This window comes from Otolemur garnettii, unplaced genomic scaffold (assembly GCF_000181295.1).
Source record: "Otolemur garnettii isolate 467f Iridium unplaced genomic scaffold, OtoGar3 scaffold00013, whole genome shotgun sequence".
Classification (NCBI taxonomy): domain Eukaryota; kingdom Metazoa; phylum Chordata; class Mammalia; order Primates; family Galagidae; genus Otolemur; species Otolemur garnettii.
In genome coordinates, this window is record NW_003852408.1 from 15,558,911 (window position 1) to 15,575,175 (window position 16,265).

A 16,265-nucleotide genomic window follows, 5' to 3' on the forward strand; every position below is an offset into this window, starting at 1 on the left:
TTTCTAGCCATGGGGCTATTTGAAAGCCTGCAGGACGGGCGGTGCCTGTGGCTCAAAGGAGTAGGGCACCGGCCTCATATGCCAGAGGTGGTGGGTTCAGGCCCAGCCCCGGCCAAAAAATGCAAAAAAAAAAAAAAAAATAGCCTGCATGACGTGACTTCTGGTCACCAGAGAGAGTGTCCAGGAGGGGGTAAGGCAGGAGCTACTGTGTCTTTGCAGACCCAACCTGAGAAGAAACACACTATCAGTCCCGATTCCATATGGGAGGGGTCTACACAGGAAGGCAATTACTGGTGGTCACCTTGGGAGTTGGCTGAAGATGCTGGAAGGGTGTGATGCTGAAGAGAATGACCTTGAACCAAATAAACCTGGGTTCAAATCCCAGGTTCTCAACTTTCTCCATGTGTGACCTCAGACAAGTAACTTAAATGCTTGATATCCACAGAGATTCTTCTCTGTTAAGTAGGAACAGAGATCACAGTACCAGGGTCATAGGAAGGTTGTGAGCAGGCAGTGAGACAATGTGTGGAAAGCCTAGCACAGGCCCAAAGTTCACACCGGGTAAATGGCAGCTTTGCTCCCTGGTATATGGGATAGGCATGTTGATGGAGGGTAGTTTTAGAAGCACAAATCTGTGGTCATCTGAACAATGTCCCCAAAGATGGCCACGTCCTAACCCTAGAATCTGTGAAGGCATTTCCTTCCATGGCAGAAGAGATTGTGTAGATGTAAGCCAAGGACTCTGAGATGGGGACATTGTTCTGGGCTATCTGAGCAGGCCCAGTGATGTAAGCACAGAGTTCTTACAAGAGATAGGCAGTGGAGATTAAGAGAGGACAGGATGGTGTGATGATGGGAGCAGAGACTGGGGAGAGGCAGCCACACGGTAAGAAGCCAAGGTACACCAGCAATGAGCAGCTGGGAAAGCCCAGGGACGGATTTGTACCTGCAACCTCCAGAAAGGAGGTGTCCCTGCTAACCCCTTGATATTAGCACCTTAAATCTCATTTCTGACTCCTGACTTCCAGAACTGTGACAGAATAAATTCATGCTGTTTAATTCACTAATTGTATAGTGATCTGTTCCAGCAGCAAAGGGAACCTAAGAGAACACAGCGAGGGGACCTAATTGGCACCTGGAGCCTGGGGAGGAGAGTGGATGAGGAGAGAGAGGATGGGGGGGGTGGGGAGCAGGTGGGAAGTAGGTGCACATTATAGGACTGCCTCCAGGGAACCCTGTCACCCCCTTGCAAGACAGAGTGACAGCCCTAATTCTGAGGGTTCCAGGGCTATCTGAGTGAGAGGAACAGGCTCAGGGCCAAAAAACAGATGAGGACAGATAGCACAGAGTGACAGCCATGTTGAAGTCAACTGGCCAGGCCTGGAGTCAAGGTGCCTCTTGCTTGACAGGAAGTAAAACTGTGTTGGCTAGTTCCAGATGACCTTGGTGGCCCTGCTCCAAGATGGACATTCTGCAAACTTCTTTTGCCCCTCAGAAAAAGGACAGAGAGGCTCAGTGCCTGTGGCTCAAGTGGCTAAGGCACCAGCCACATACACCTAAGGTGGCAGGTTCGAATCCAGCCCAACCCACCAAACAACAATGATGGCTGCAACCAAAAAATGGCCAGGCGTTGTGGCGGGCGCCTGTAGTCCCAGCTGCTTGGGAGGCTGAGGCAGGAGACTCGCTTGAGCCCAGTAGTTGGAGGTTGCTATGAGCTTTGATGCCACAGCACTCTACCCAGGGGGACAGCTTGAGGCTCGGTCTCAAAAAAAAAAAAGAAAAGAAAAGAAAAAGGACAGAGAAAGGGAATAGAAAAATCCATCTCCAGAAACCTCAGAAGTCAGAGAGGAGGAAAAAGGAGTCTCTAGGGAAGACCTCACCGTAGACAGTTTGTTAAGAAAAAGGGCAGAGGAGTCAGAGGCAGAGAAAGTCCTTCACTAAGTGTCAAGTGACTGTCCATGAAATGGGCATGGTCATCCTCACCTACAGAGTGGCTGCGAAGACAAGAGGCATGCCATGGAATGTGCACATCCCAGACTATCAGTAACAGGAGCTATTGGTATGGCATGGTATGACACACCCTACAGGTGTGTCACAACAGATGGATGACATCCCTCACAACAGATGGATGACATTAAAAAAATCTCTGTTTTCCTGTGAATTTTGCTGCTCATCTGAGTGATACTGCCCAGAAGCAAGGGCCTGTAATTCCCCAACACTCTGGGAAGCTAAGGCAGGTGGTGTGCTTGAGATCAGGAATTCAAGACCAACCTGAGCAAGAGGGAGATCCCATCACTACTAAAAATAGAAAAAGTAGCTGGACATAATGGTGCACACCTGTAGTCCCAGCTACTTGGCAAAAGGATTGCTCAAGCCCAAGTGTTAGAGGTTGCTACGAGCTATGATGCTATAGCACTCTACCAGGCAACAGAGCAAGACTCTGTCTCAAAAAGAAAAGGAAAGAAAAAGCAGTGATGGCTGACGGCAAGAGCCCAGTCACTGCTGGACACCGCTGATCAGCTGGATAGGGAAGAGCAATCACTGGGCCAGGAGCACTGCCAGCCAGAACACCCACAGGTGCAACCACCTCCACGCTGCCTCGCCAGGGCCCACTCTGGTTCAGTGCAAAGGCAGTGCCGCTGCCTGCAGGGCCCATACCAACTGCCACAGCTGGGAGTTCTCACTGGCACAGACTCTCAGTTCTTCCTGCTATAGCAAGGCTCTGAGTTGGAAAGAAGCAGATGCGTCCTGTCCTCAAACAAAACCCATGAGGTCTCCTACAGTAGAAATAATAACAGAGGCTGTCACCACTAACACGTGAGTAATTTAAAAAGAAAAAAACAAGAAATAATAACAGAAGCTGATATCCATATTTCCCACATACCTGGGGCTATGCCAAGCAGCCTTCTGAGGGAGGTACCATACCATTATACCCATTGGCCAGACAAGTAAATGGAGACAGAGAGAAATTAAGTGACCTGCTGCGGGTTATGTGGGTGTTAAGCAGAGACTCCAGAGTCACAGCTAGTCCTCTGACTGTGGAGGGCCTGCTCTTCCTCTTCCACCTCCAGGCCATGCAGGCCTGCTGCCTCAGGGGCCCAGGGTACAAGAAAATCACCCTCGTTTCTGGCCATGAACCCCACAACGCTGAAAGGGAGCGGATGCCACATGGAAAATCTGGAATTCTAAGAGGCTCCCTTGTAGGGGGGATCTGCCCAGACTGCACTTGCCCCTGCAGGAGCCCAGCTCCCTCCTTGCTCTTTGGGACCTTCTCCACTGCTCCCACTAGGTCTGCCTAGGAGCTGGGCCCTGAATCACTGGCGGAAAGAGGCTTGCTCCAACCAAGGTTCCCCAGTATCTTCAGCTAGCCCTGGGGCGTGGGCTTCTTGGCTAAGAATCCTAAGACAGTTTCAAACCCTTCACAAGCCCCTCCCAGGCAGGGAATTAAAACAAAAAGTTAGAGAGGGAGGAGGAGCCACCTGAGAAATGAACCTTCCCTCCAACCCTGAGCCAGCCTTATGCATCCTGAGGCCTGGAACACAACAAGTTGTAACTCACCCAGAATCTTTCCCCTCCAGCTGCATCAACTAATTATAAGGGGAAAGTTGAAAGGAAGGTTTTAAACTTTTCATGACAGTGCACTTTTCTCTTTTTCCCTTCTCTCTCCTTCTCCATTCTCCCTTCTACATTTCCTCTCCTCTTCCTCCTTTGGTTGCTGGTGACAGGTCCCCACAGAGAGGTGTGGGTTGGCTATGTGTCCTGAGCACAGACAGAGACCTACTTCAAGGACCTTCCAGAGGCCACAGCATAAAACCTCAATCTCCCCACTTTACACAAAACCCTTGCTCACCCATCAGCACCCTTGAGAAGCAGGCGAACAAACGGCCCAGACCTCTCCCTCTCACAGCAGTCTTTTATGAGTGATGTTTATTTCTCACTGTACAAAGAATGTATATTCATTCATAAAGGTACAAAGGGGACACTTAAGAGCATTAATTGTCCCAGCAACCCAAGATAACACGTTCATTAAACTCCAAGGATTATATCTCACATATCCCCAAACTTAAGAAAATGGGAATTTTAGAGACAACCCCAAGAGATTCTTAAGGATAAATCTAGTCTACATTAGGAAGGGATGTCCTAATTTGAGGATGGAGGAGGTGCTACCCATCTTACAAATGAGAACACTGAGGCCAAAGGGATATAGCGTTTGCTTGTGACCCTTAGCTAAATGGGAGTTCAAACCATGGCAAAAGGAAAGAAAATGTCTTGGCAGGGTCAGCAGAGAGCTGGCTGGTGCCTGAGTTGGCCAGTGAGTCGGAGGCACAGGGAAGCCAGCAGAAACCCTGTCTCCCACTTGCACTAACAGGTTGAGTCCTCCAGCTTGACCAAACCCAAGTTTTCCAGAATCCAGAGCCAGGTATATTGTCTGGGTCTTGGCAAGGAAACCCGGGTGGGGCTGAACAGCCTCTCCTGGGGCCCAGGTGACCCCTCTCTGTAATAGAGTGTGGGTTCCCAGGCATTAGAGCTGGGATCTAGGTATCTCCAGAGAAGGCAGCGGGGAAGGACAGGAGTAGATGCCCACAGGGTATGCACAGAAGCATGGTTCCAGAGTGGGCATCCTGCCAAGTGAACGGGGAGCATGTGACAGAGCTGGAGCCCATGTCCAGTCTGCACCTCTGTCCTGCACTTAACCCTATTTGATCCTGATCAAGTCTTCTGACAACTAACATCAAGCCATGGCAAATCTGCTTTAAACAAAAAGATGCAGACACCCAGAATGGTGAGTGGGAGCCCAGCTCCATTCTAGGGCAACAAAGGAGCGCTGGGCAACCTTTCAGAGTCTATTGCAACCTGTGATGCTTCCGCCCTGCCTCCAGGATCCAGCCTGGGGCTAACAGCACCCCCTCGCCACTCCCTGTGCGCAGCCCCAAGCCAGCTGTGCCGAGTCTTCCACTTCAGCCCTGCTGAGCACTGACTCAACTGCTGCCAGATTCCCCTGAGTCCCAGCCGGGAGCCTGGGCTCGCCGCGCCCACAAAGCCCTTGCTGGACGCTCCTCTCTCTTGCCCTGGAACCTCTAAGACTTGATTTATTTTTCCCAACCACACCTAAGCGCCTGACGGCTTCTGTCTTCATATTTTATCTCCTCGGTGGCTTGTCAGAGAGAAGAAAGAGAGTGCAGGAGAGCAATCGTAAGTAATGACAGAAGAAAGGGGGAAAGATCACACAGGACGCTCAGAATCCCAGTGAGCTCATTCTTCCAACTGACCCAGTGGGGAAATTTAATTAAGAAGATCAATCGGTCAAGTTTCGGGAGGGCCTTTGGAATTCTCCAAGGACCTCCAAGGACTTGAGAAAGGTTTGGAAGTAGAAAAATTAATAACTGTGGAATTGTTCAAAACAACAAAAAATAAAAACACTGAATTGACTTCTGACCCCGATATTGTTTCCAGTTAGGATACAGGTCCACTTTTCCATTTGCTTTGGGGGCACTCACTCCTCCGTGCAGACACACGTGCATACCACCTCCACATACAGTCCTCAAGACGCTAGGGACTGGTGCCCACCCAGGCAGAGCTGCCAGAGCTAACCAAGAAAAATATAGGACACATTCAGTCAAATTTGAATTTTTGACAAAAAACAAACAATTTTTAATATGTCTCAAATACTGAGTGGGATATACTTATACTAAAATTTGTGTATCTGAAATTGAAATTTAACTGGACATTCCAGATTTTACCCAGCATCTGTACCCTAAGGCATCTACCTCTAGATCCCCACAAAGATACTCTCACCTGAGCCCACATAGACACTCTACTCTTGAACATGAACCTTGATCTATTGTGAATTCTTTGTATTTTCCTGTAGTTATCTGAAAATTATGCAGGGCCTAAGCCTGGATCTAGGGAGCAGTGGGCGTTTTCAGGTGCTCACCACTTGCCTTACTCTTGCTCTCATTCAGGAATGTGGTCAATGACTCAAAGGATAAGAGTCAAGTGTTTGAACTTACCAAATATCAAAGACCCTTGGCATCCCTGAAGGTTCTTACTTCACCCATTCTAAATTTTCCCTCCATAGCAATCTTGGGAAAGGAAGTTTGGGTTAAGAAGAGGCTAAAAGAGTGGGCTTGTGTAAAAAGTTCAGTTCCCACATGCTAGAGAAAATCAAACAAATGGCTTAAATTGCTCTTTCTGGTTTCTAAGGTAACATCACAGAGATACCCAGATCAGGGGTAGGGCCATCTTGGCAGATGGACTAAAGGAGTATTTTGTGAGTATCATGAAAGGCCCCAACCATTTGTCCATAGAGATGGACCGTGGCCAAGGAGCCAGGGTCTCAAGACATCCCCCAAGTCCTTCCCTGCACACATCCTGGAGTCCTGGGCATTTTCCAAGTCAGTGGGCTCTCTCTCCTGGTACAGGAGAAGACAAGATCTCCCAAGTCCATGGTAAGACTCCTTAAAACATCCCCCTTAAGGCTCTTCCCTTACTGGGCATGTATGAACAAGATTCCTCAGGTTTCTGCCTCTCTCTGAAATGAACTCTGCCTGGAGCTCAGGTCTCTCTGACATTTTGACAATGAGCCTGGGATGGTAGGGGAAAGAGCAATCTCTCCAGGTTTCCAAAGCTGACTTACCACAGAGACCCATTCTGCCAGCCAGTCTTTCTCTGGGCTTCAATTTCTGTGTATGTAGAAGTGGGTTCAATTAACCAGCCAGGGGACCATTATGTCAAGAGAACCAAAAACATAATGTCTGTGAATGTATAGCAAATTCTCAAAGGCTAGGTAAAATTCTCAAAACAGCAGGCATCTTGCAAGGGTAAGATATGGTTTAAAGCTTTCAGAATTTACTTTCTGTTCCAGGATCTTTCATTTGAGAAACTCAGAGTCTTTAGGCTATAGGGAAAAAAAAAAAAAAAAAAAAAGATCTCTGGTCTTCTAAAATCCAAACAATTTAGAGAAAAAAGATTAAGCTATGAGGCTCCCAGAGGACATATAAAGAATGGGGAGAAGAGTTCAAACTGCATTGAGGGGAACAGTATTTGACACTGTAGGAGTGTCCTAAGAGAGAAGGGTGTTTAGCATAAAAACCAACAGAAGAATGAACTCTGCATCTTGCAAAGTCAACATTCCATGAAAACACAATCCCCAAACTTTTCAAGATAAAAGGAGAGGACTTCTGTGACAGCCAAGCTCCACTCAAAATCCAAAACTCCAGAAGGATGTTCTTAAGAAAGGCTTTTGGGGTTGCAAAGGACAGAAAGCTTCTCCAACTAGTTCTAAGAAAGAGAGAGGTTATTAAAAGGGGGCACCAGGAATATCATGGAGTTATAGGAATGTGTCATGGGACCATGGAACAGAAGAGCCGAAAGCCTCTGTGATCCAGGGCCATCCTTCACTTGGTCCCATCCTCCTTACTTGCTACTGAACATTTGTTCAGCCTGCCCTTGTTTCGATACCCCAGCCTCCTAAGACTTCTCTCACAACCACCACTAACACTTCCTTCTGTGCCTTTCATTCCTACTTATGAAAGAGAGAATCTAATCATCCCATCCTCAGCCCATCCTCAGCCCTAGGTAGGCCCTGATAGGATCAAGCATCCTATCCTAGGCCAGTCACTGTGATGGAACAGGGAGGAATCAGAGCACTGAGGCTTGCTCCCCATGAATGCCCAGCATGGAAGGGAAAGAAGAACACACTGAGAGGTGAAGCTAAGGCTATCTTTTATTTATTTATTTTTATTTATTTATTTATTTATTTATTTATTTTGAGACAGAGTCTCACTATGTCACCCTTGGTAGAGTGCTATGGCATTACAGCTCACAGCAGCTCTTGGGCTTAAGCAATTCTCTTGCCTCAGCCTCCCAAGTAGCCAGGACTACAGGCGCCCACCACAATGCCTGGCTATTTTTTGTTGTAGTTGTCATCGTTGTTTAGCAGGCCTGGGCCAGTCTCAAGCCCACCTGCCTCAGTGTATGTGGCTGGTGCCATAACCACGGTGCTATGGGCACCAAGCCCCAAAGTTATCTTTAAAAGAGAAAACACTCCCCACTACCCATGATGAATATGAAGAATTGAAACTTCAGATCAGAAATCTATCCATTTATGAAGCAGCAGGCTAAGAATCTTCACTTCTATTATTCTGTTTAGCCCTCCTACCAACCCCACACATTGGGGTAAGTTATTTCCATTTTACAAGTAAGGAACATTGAAGCTCAAAATGGTAGCTCACCAAGGTCACTCGGTTAATTGGAGGAGGTGCCACAGTCCAGCCCAGGTCTGTGCAACTCCTATTGGGTACATATGCAGAGTCAGATCTGGAGAAGAACTCTCCCCCTACAAATGGTGTCCAGTGAAATGCACACAGTAAGAGTCAATCTATTCTCCAAATCACCCTGAACAAGAAAGAATGGGAAGAGAAAGGAGGGCCAGATTTTCCTTTTCATCAGTGAGTGGGAAGGATACATGGTGGGAAAATGTCTGGGGACTCTGGGACTCTGGGAAGGAAGCGTGGGGTACAGAGAAAAGTGAAATCCAAGGTCAGAGAAAAGCGCACACTCTAAAAGACTGGGGGGTTTTTTGTTGTTGTTAAATTTTGTTCCTGTCTCAGAAGTGCCTATGAAACAAATCCCTGATGTTGCTCCAGCAACAGGCAGAACCAGAGCCCTGCAAGGCCATTGCCAGGTCAAGAGTTCTTTTTCTCTTCTCCCCACCCCCAACATCTCTATTGTCAAGGATGAGGGGCAGAGGTTACCCAGATACACTACTCAGAAGACACAGCAGAAACTCAGACCTCACTTGAACTAGAAAGAAGACAGGCATGGGGTGGGGAGACACATTGGTGCACAATGATACATGAAGACTGTGACAAAGGCAGAGACTAAAATCAAGCGCTGCCACAAGGATGGCAAGAGGAAGGGGGACAGCAAGTAATGCTCAAAGCTAAAACAGAGAAACACACTCACACACACACACACACACACACATACACATACGCACACACGCTCAGAGAAACAGAGGCCAGAATGAGAAAGGAGGCCTGCCTTGTTTATTCTCGTGAAAGACATCTGGATTTCTCAGTGAGTTCCTAACTTGGGTCCGTTCCTCATTTTCCAGCTGGACTGGATGGTGAAATGCCTGGCAGGAGAGGTGCTGTGAGTCAGCGCCCCGATTCCAGTTTAGTCCCTCTGCCCCTCTACTCTGCTCCTTGCCAGACCACACAGCCTTCCTCCCCCTGCTGCCAAGCGCAGCTTAGTGCACTGGCCAGGTAACACACTTCAAAGGCACCAGTGTGAGATGGGGTAGGCTGGGCCAGCCTCAGGGACGGGAGCAGTCCAGAAGGCCCCAGCCCAAACACTCCTCATCAATGTTCTTGAATGTTTTCCCACTCCCCCATTCCCCCCTACCGCTTTCCTGACACTTTGAATAACCCCTGGAAGTTAGAAATGGAAAACCCAATTTTTCACTGGGGCTGTCACTGCAGGTCTGTGCAGCTTTACTATTGTAGGGTTGACCAGATGTCAGCCAATGTCGAAGTGCAGCCCCACACTAACAAAGTTGTGTGTTTGTCCCTGGGTTGATCATAGGATGATGGCTAGAAAGACAAGAGGGTGCTTAAATGGCCAGAAAACACAGGACCTCTATCAAGGTGTGTAAATTACAGGGACACCCCTGATAACAGGTCTTAAGCCTGCACCTTTCTTAAGACTTACCTACATGCGGCTTCACACTAACCACATGTGTCCAGTCTCCCATAGGAAACTGTGAAGATCTCTGCAACCAGATTTTGGTACATATGTGGACACAAGGGAACACTTTTACACTGCCGGTGGGATTGCAAACTAATATAACCTTTATGGAAAGAAGTACGAAGAATTCTTAAAAAACTAAAAGTCAGTCTTCCATTTGATCCCATGATCCTATTACTAGGTTACCCAGGAGAACAAAAATTATTTTACCACAGGACATTTGCACACAATCCCTGATGTTGCTCCAGCAACAGACAGAGCTGTTTATTGCAGCTGTTTATCGAGCTGTTTACTGCAGCTCAATTCACAATTGCCAAGTCGTGGAAGCAACCCAAATGCCCATCAACCCATGCATGGACTAACAAGCTGTGGTATATGTGTACCATAGAGTACTGTTCAGCCATAAGAAAAGATGGAGATCTTTTGTGTTTACCTGGATGGAGTTGAAACACATTCTTCTTAGTAAAGTATCTCAAGAATGGGGGGGGGAAGTATCCAAGTGTACTCAATACTAAAATGAAAACCAATATATAAACAACTGCACACCCTCACAAAAGATAAAACACAAACATAGTCTAACAAAGGGAAGGGGAGAGGAGAGGGAGGGCAGGGGAGAGGAGGGAGGGCAGCTGGCGGGATCTCACCTAATGTGCACAATGTAAGGGTGTGTAGTACACCTCCTGGGTGAAGGGCTCAACTACACCTTGAACTTTACCTTAGAACTGAAAACAATGTAAACTAAACATTTATACCCTCGTGTTTATTTGAAATAAACAAATAAACAATCTCTGCAACCAGGAAACACACTCACCTTTGTGTCCCTGGTAACACAAAGTGAAGCTCAGTGCCTGGTGCCAAATACTTTCATAAAATGTCAGCTGACTTGGGCTCATTTGCTGGTGGCCACTTCTGACTTTTTTGAAACCTCACAGAACTTGAGAATCATGAAAACAACTTAATGTTTCTTCCTTCCTCTCTTGACAACTGGGTTCATGCTTGAGATGTATCATGGGCCTAAAGACCCCGTATGATCTGTGTGTGACCTTGGACATGTAACTTAGCCTCTCTAACGATGTTTGTCCAACAGAACTTTCTGCATTTATGAAAAGGCTCTGTATCTGTACAGCAGCCACTAGCCACGAGGGGCTATTGAATCCTTAAAATATTGCTAATTAGACTGAGTGATGTTTTAATTTTATTTAATTTTAATCAATTTAAATTTAAACAGTCAAGTATGCCTAGTAGCTATTATATTGGACAGTGCAGACCCAGAAAATCTCCTTGTTTTCCAAAGGAAAATAGTATGCAAGCAGATTTTCCCTCTTGGATACCCATGAAGATTAAATGAGACAATTTCTATAACATGCTAGTCCATTGCTTGACATATATAAGCATATTGGCGAAAATGTCTCTTAGTATGTTGTTTTTATTAACGTTATTAGTATTAATTTTAGTATCCTCATTATTATTAGTCAGCTTAAAATCAAAAAAGAATTTAGAGGTCTTCTAGCGATTATTTTACTGGTGGGGAACCAGAAGACAAAAGTGGAATTGACTTGCCAGCACTGTGATAGGCAGACATCTAAGAGGAACCTCAGGGGTCCTCCTCTTGAGTGCTGTGGGACTTGTAACTTGCTTCTGAGCCCCAGAATATGGCAAAGCTGATAGGGTATCACTCTCAAGATTAAGTTATAATTCAATTATATCCTTAAAAATACTGCATAAGTGGTATGTGTATTTCATGTGTTAGGGGTGTACTCTGTATCACCCCTAACTCATTCTGACTTTAGTTTCCCACAATTTGTTAAAAAAAAAAAAAAAAGTACAGTCTGATTGAGCCAGTTATTATCACCAAACTGCTACCTAAGTTTTAAAATCTGTGTTTTCTTAATTATTGTTGTCTTAACAATAATGTCAGCAACACTGTCAATAATTGGCCTGCTACCCTAGGCACAAGCTTCTTTATGAGATTTATAGGTCACTTACTCCAGCAGACCTTCCTGACCACCTCCAAGTAGGTAAGGACCTCCTGTTCTAGTCCCCTTGACCCCACGTGGTTGCCTTCGCTGACCTTACTTCTGTGCTTATTTGTTCAGTGTCTGTTTTCCTTGCTAGATTACAATCTCTGAGTGAGCAGGACCACATCTGTCTTGTGTTCCAGCTCCTGATTCAAGGCCTGGAACATAGCAAATAATAAACACTTGCTAACTGACTGGGTGGGAGGGGCTGGGGGGGGGGTGTTCCAAAAGGAAATCACACTTGGAGTGATCATGCTTCAGTGATAAAAAAAAAAGAAAGAAAGAAAAAGAAAAAGGAAGAAAGTTACCTATCGGTGAAGAGACCAACACCAGTCCCAGCAAAGGAAATTATTTTGAAAACATGGTGGCAAAGGACAGTCTATGCTAACTTTTATGATTTCCTACACTTGAGTGGTCCAGCCTGGTGCTGGTATGCAGACAGGTACCTGGGAAGTTTTGGTAACTGATCACACAAAAGCAGACGGAGGTGCAGAATAATAAGCTCAAAGAGTACTCCAATACAACTCAATAATAAAAGGTTAAGTGATCCAGGTGGTGGCAGGAGGTGGGGTGAGGGATGTGGGTTCACGGCCTCCTGCTTCCAACCCATCTTCCTTCTTCCCATCCTGCACCCCAGGCATGGAGCTGGCAGAGAAAGGGGGAAAACACCAAGGACCAGCTTCAGTTTAATTTCCAGACCTCCACCTGCCTTAACAGATGTCCCTGGTGCTGGCACGCCGTGGCTAAGCTGAGCCACTATTGAGAAAATTCAAGGTCTATAACTGTATACTTTTCAGATGCTAAACCACTTCTAGGCAATTCCAGGAGTCTTCCCTCATGCCCAGTTTATCCCAGCCGTTTCAATGTTCATTTTTCCCCACAGGTCTCATTCTCTTCCCACCTTGACATGATGACCAGCTCTTGACTCTATGATCCCAGCTTCTTCCCAGCACTACCTCTCTGACTTCCTGAGGAACCCAGAGGAGCAAGGCGCTGCCTGCCTGAACAGAAACCAAGCCTCTCCACTCACACCAGGAAGAGTCTCTGTTCCAGTTTCCTTCCCAGGCCCACCCCTTGCCTTCACCTCTTCTCTTCCTTGTCACCAGTTCCTTCACTTCTCTCTTTACATTGCAGAAACCCAGGGTTTCCCAGAGTCATTGTATCAGTCAACATCCTCCAAAGAAAAACAAATAAGATGGATAAATACATACATGTATGCACATATACATAGATAAATACACAGATACACACATATGTAGAAAGAGAAGAGATTTATTGTAGGAATTGGCACGTGAAATTATAGAGGCTAGAAAAATCAGAGATGTAACTCCAGAACCAAGGCCAAGGCCTAGGCCTGAGCCCGAGGGCAGGGCGAGGGAAGCTTTGCACCAACAGGACAGAAGACGAATGATCCTGCTTAGGAAAAAGTAGATCCAATTGAACCAAGTTTCCTCACCTTCTTCTATTGAGCACTTCACCAAATCGGATGGTGCCAGACCACAGTGGAGAAGACAGATCTTTACATGGTTCACTGACTCAAATGCTAATCTGTTGAAGAAACACCCTCACAGGCACACTCAGAAACAATGTCCTACCAGCTACCTGAGTCTCCCTTAATCCAGAGCTGACATGAAATTGACCGTCACGCTCACTGATGCAGCCACTGCCTATCTCCCTTCTCTCTTTCAAGAACAACCTCTTGGACTGGTTGGTCTGATGACTGTGTGGCTGCTCTCATTGACTTCCATTCGCAAACCACTGCACTTTCCCTTAATTAAGGCCTCAGTGACTGTTCTTCACTGTGCTGAACCAACCAGCAGCCTTGCATGGCGGTTAAGCATGTAGCCTGTCAACACAAACCACCCAAGCTCATAGACCAACTCTTCTGCTTCCTAGCCGCATGACCTTGGGCTAGTTTTCAAAAACAGTCAGTGGCACAGTGTCCTCACTTATAAAGTGAAGCTAATAACTATGTTTTCCTTTGGAAGTCTGTAGTGAAGATGAGATGATACAACGCGGGTCTGGTGACTAGCATGGAGTAAACCTTTAATGCAAGCTGGCAAGGGGTGGTTTCATCATCATTTTCTTTCTCTTAAAGAGTCCCTTGTTCAAGAAGGCAGGAACTTGGGTCATAATGGTTCCTTTCAATTCCCACATTGTTCTTTCTCCACTCCACTTGGAGGATCCTTGGGTGGATCCTCCTTTTCCCTTTGGGGAATAGCCTGGCTGGGGCAAGTGCTATTTTCCACACAATAATTCTCTCTGGGAATTCATGCCACTGTCACCAGGATTTGATAGGCAATTCCTTGATCTGTACCCCGAACCCTGCTCATTCTGGCCCTGCTGACTCCTCTTGCTCAGGGTACCTCATCCAATGTGCCCTCCCCACCTCCCTTCACTCATTCTTTCTTGGGAACTTCCTCTGTCCAGACCACCTGCCTCCAACTCCATCCTCCCAGATATCCCAACTCTGGACCATCAATGTCATCCATCATCCACTGAACTGCTTTCCTGAAATCTTCACTATTAACATTGAAATAATGACCATTTCCCATTTTATTCCCATAAAATGCCTAGAAGAACGAATCAATTCATTATTGATCGCCACATTTATTCCTCTGTGATCAAGAGGAAAGTTAACTCCTTTCCTACTTATTACTCAGAAACATTGGTTGAAATTTCAGGGCACAGGGAGAAAGATGCTCCATAAAAATAATACTGTTCCTGAAGCTGAAGAATCATGTTTTTGTTACATTTTAAAATTCAGTCAACTGGGCAAAGAAAGCAGAGAGAGCTGTATGCGTGGTGTAAGGCGGCTGCAGGGTAATGACAGTTCATCTGAGGGTTGGGTTCATTATACTATTCTGTCTGCATCTCTGTCTACTGGAAATTCTCTGCAATGACTTTTTTTTTTTGCAGTTTTTGGCCGGGGCCAGGTTTGAACCCGCCACTTCCAGTATATGGGGCTGGCGCCCTACTCTTTTGAGCCACAGGTGCCACCCAAAATATTTTTAATATAATTAAAAACCTAGTCCAATCTTCAAAAAAAAAAAAATTTTTTTTTTTGAAAAGGTGAGGCAAGCCAGGCATGGTGGCTCGTACCTGTAATCCTAATACTCTGGGAGGCCAAGGTGGGTGAATTGCTTGAGCTTACAAGTTCAAGACCAGTTTGAGCCAGCCCAAGCGCCTGTCTCTAAAAATAGCCAGTTTTGTGGTAGACATCTGTAGTCCCAGCTGCTTCGGGGGCTGAGGCAAGAGAATCACTGGAACCCAAGAGTTTGAGGTTGCTGTGAGCTGTGATGCCATGGTACTCTACCAAGGGTGACAAAGTAAGACTCTGTCTCAAAGAAAAGAAATAAAACAAAATAAAAATAAAAAGGCAAGAAGATGAGTCAATGTTGTCTTCATAGTCCCAGATGATAACAATAGGCATAAACTGAATTGCAGCTGATGCCCTTGAGCCATGGTCATGTGTCTCCTGTCCCCAGCTGGCCCGCAACCTCCCTTTTTCTTGCCAAAGCTGCAACCTCTGTTTTACAGCTGTGAGAAAATATGTAGGTAGGTGCATATGCACACAGATGATGCCAGGCAATCAGCAATTATTAGCACACTTTCCATTTTCAGTCATTTCTGAGGAGGGGGACGGGAGACTACCACAGAGCAGCTTCGTATAAGACACTTCATTTCTGAGCATTTCACCCTCCAGTTCTCCCCTGAATCCAAGATTTATAGAACCCCTGACACATTTCTAGACCAGAAACCACCTGCTCCTTGGGGCCTGCACGGGTGGTTCCTCATTTAGACTTCAACTTTCAACCTCCAGAGCCAATATTGACCTCACTGGTTTCCTTCCAGACTCTGAGTAGAGTCGAGTCCCATTCCATTCTAAATGCCCAGCCCTGGCCCGTTTCAGACCCCAGGAAATGCCCAAAATGGAGTCCAGCTCTCTCCAACACAGGCCACTCTAACCATCACCACCACCTCCCCCACAACACAGGTCTTTTCCCATCTGGTTGGGTTTCTAACAGAATGCAGAGAACAAATGATGAGGGAGGACTTAATCATTGTCAACAAAGGGAATGAAAATGTGATTGGTTTCGTTTCTTGTCCAATCTAGAAAAGATAACAAGGAAGAGAGGCTACTGAGTAGTCAAAAGAAAAAAAAATGAAAAAAGAAGAAAAAATGGTTATCGATTGGGTACAATGTACACTATTCCAGTGATGGGGACACCAAAGCCCAGACTTGACCACTAAACAATATATCCACGTAACAAAATTCTACTGGTACTCTTCTACCCCTTAAATCTATAGATTTTTTTCTAAATCATAATAAAATAAAGTAAGAAGAAATGGAAGGAAGGAAAAAGAGTTCACTCATTTATCCACAAACACTCCCTGAGGACCCACTATGTGCCCGTGGCTGTCCCTGGCCCTGGGCAACACAATAATGTACAACGCAGTCAGCTCTCACGGCGTCATCTGTCTGGGCATAATCAA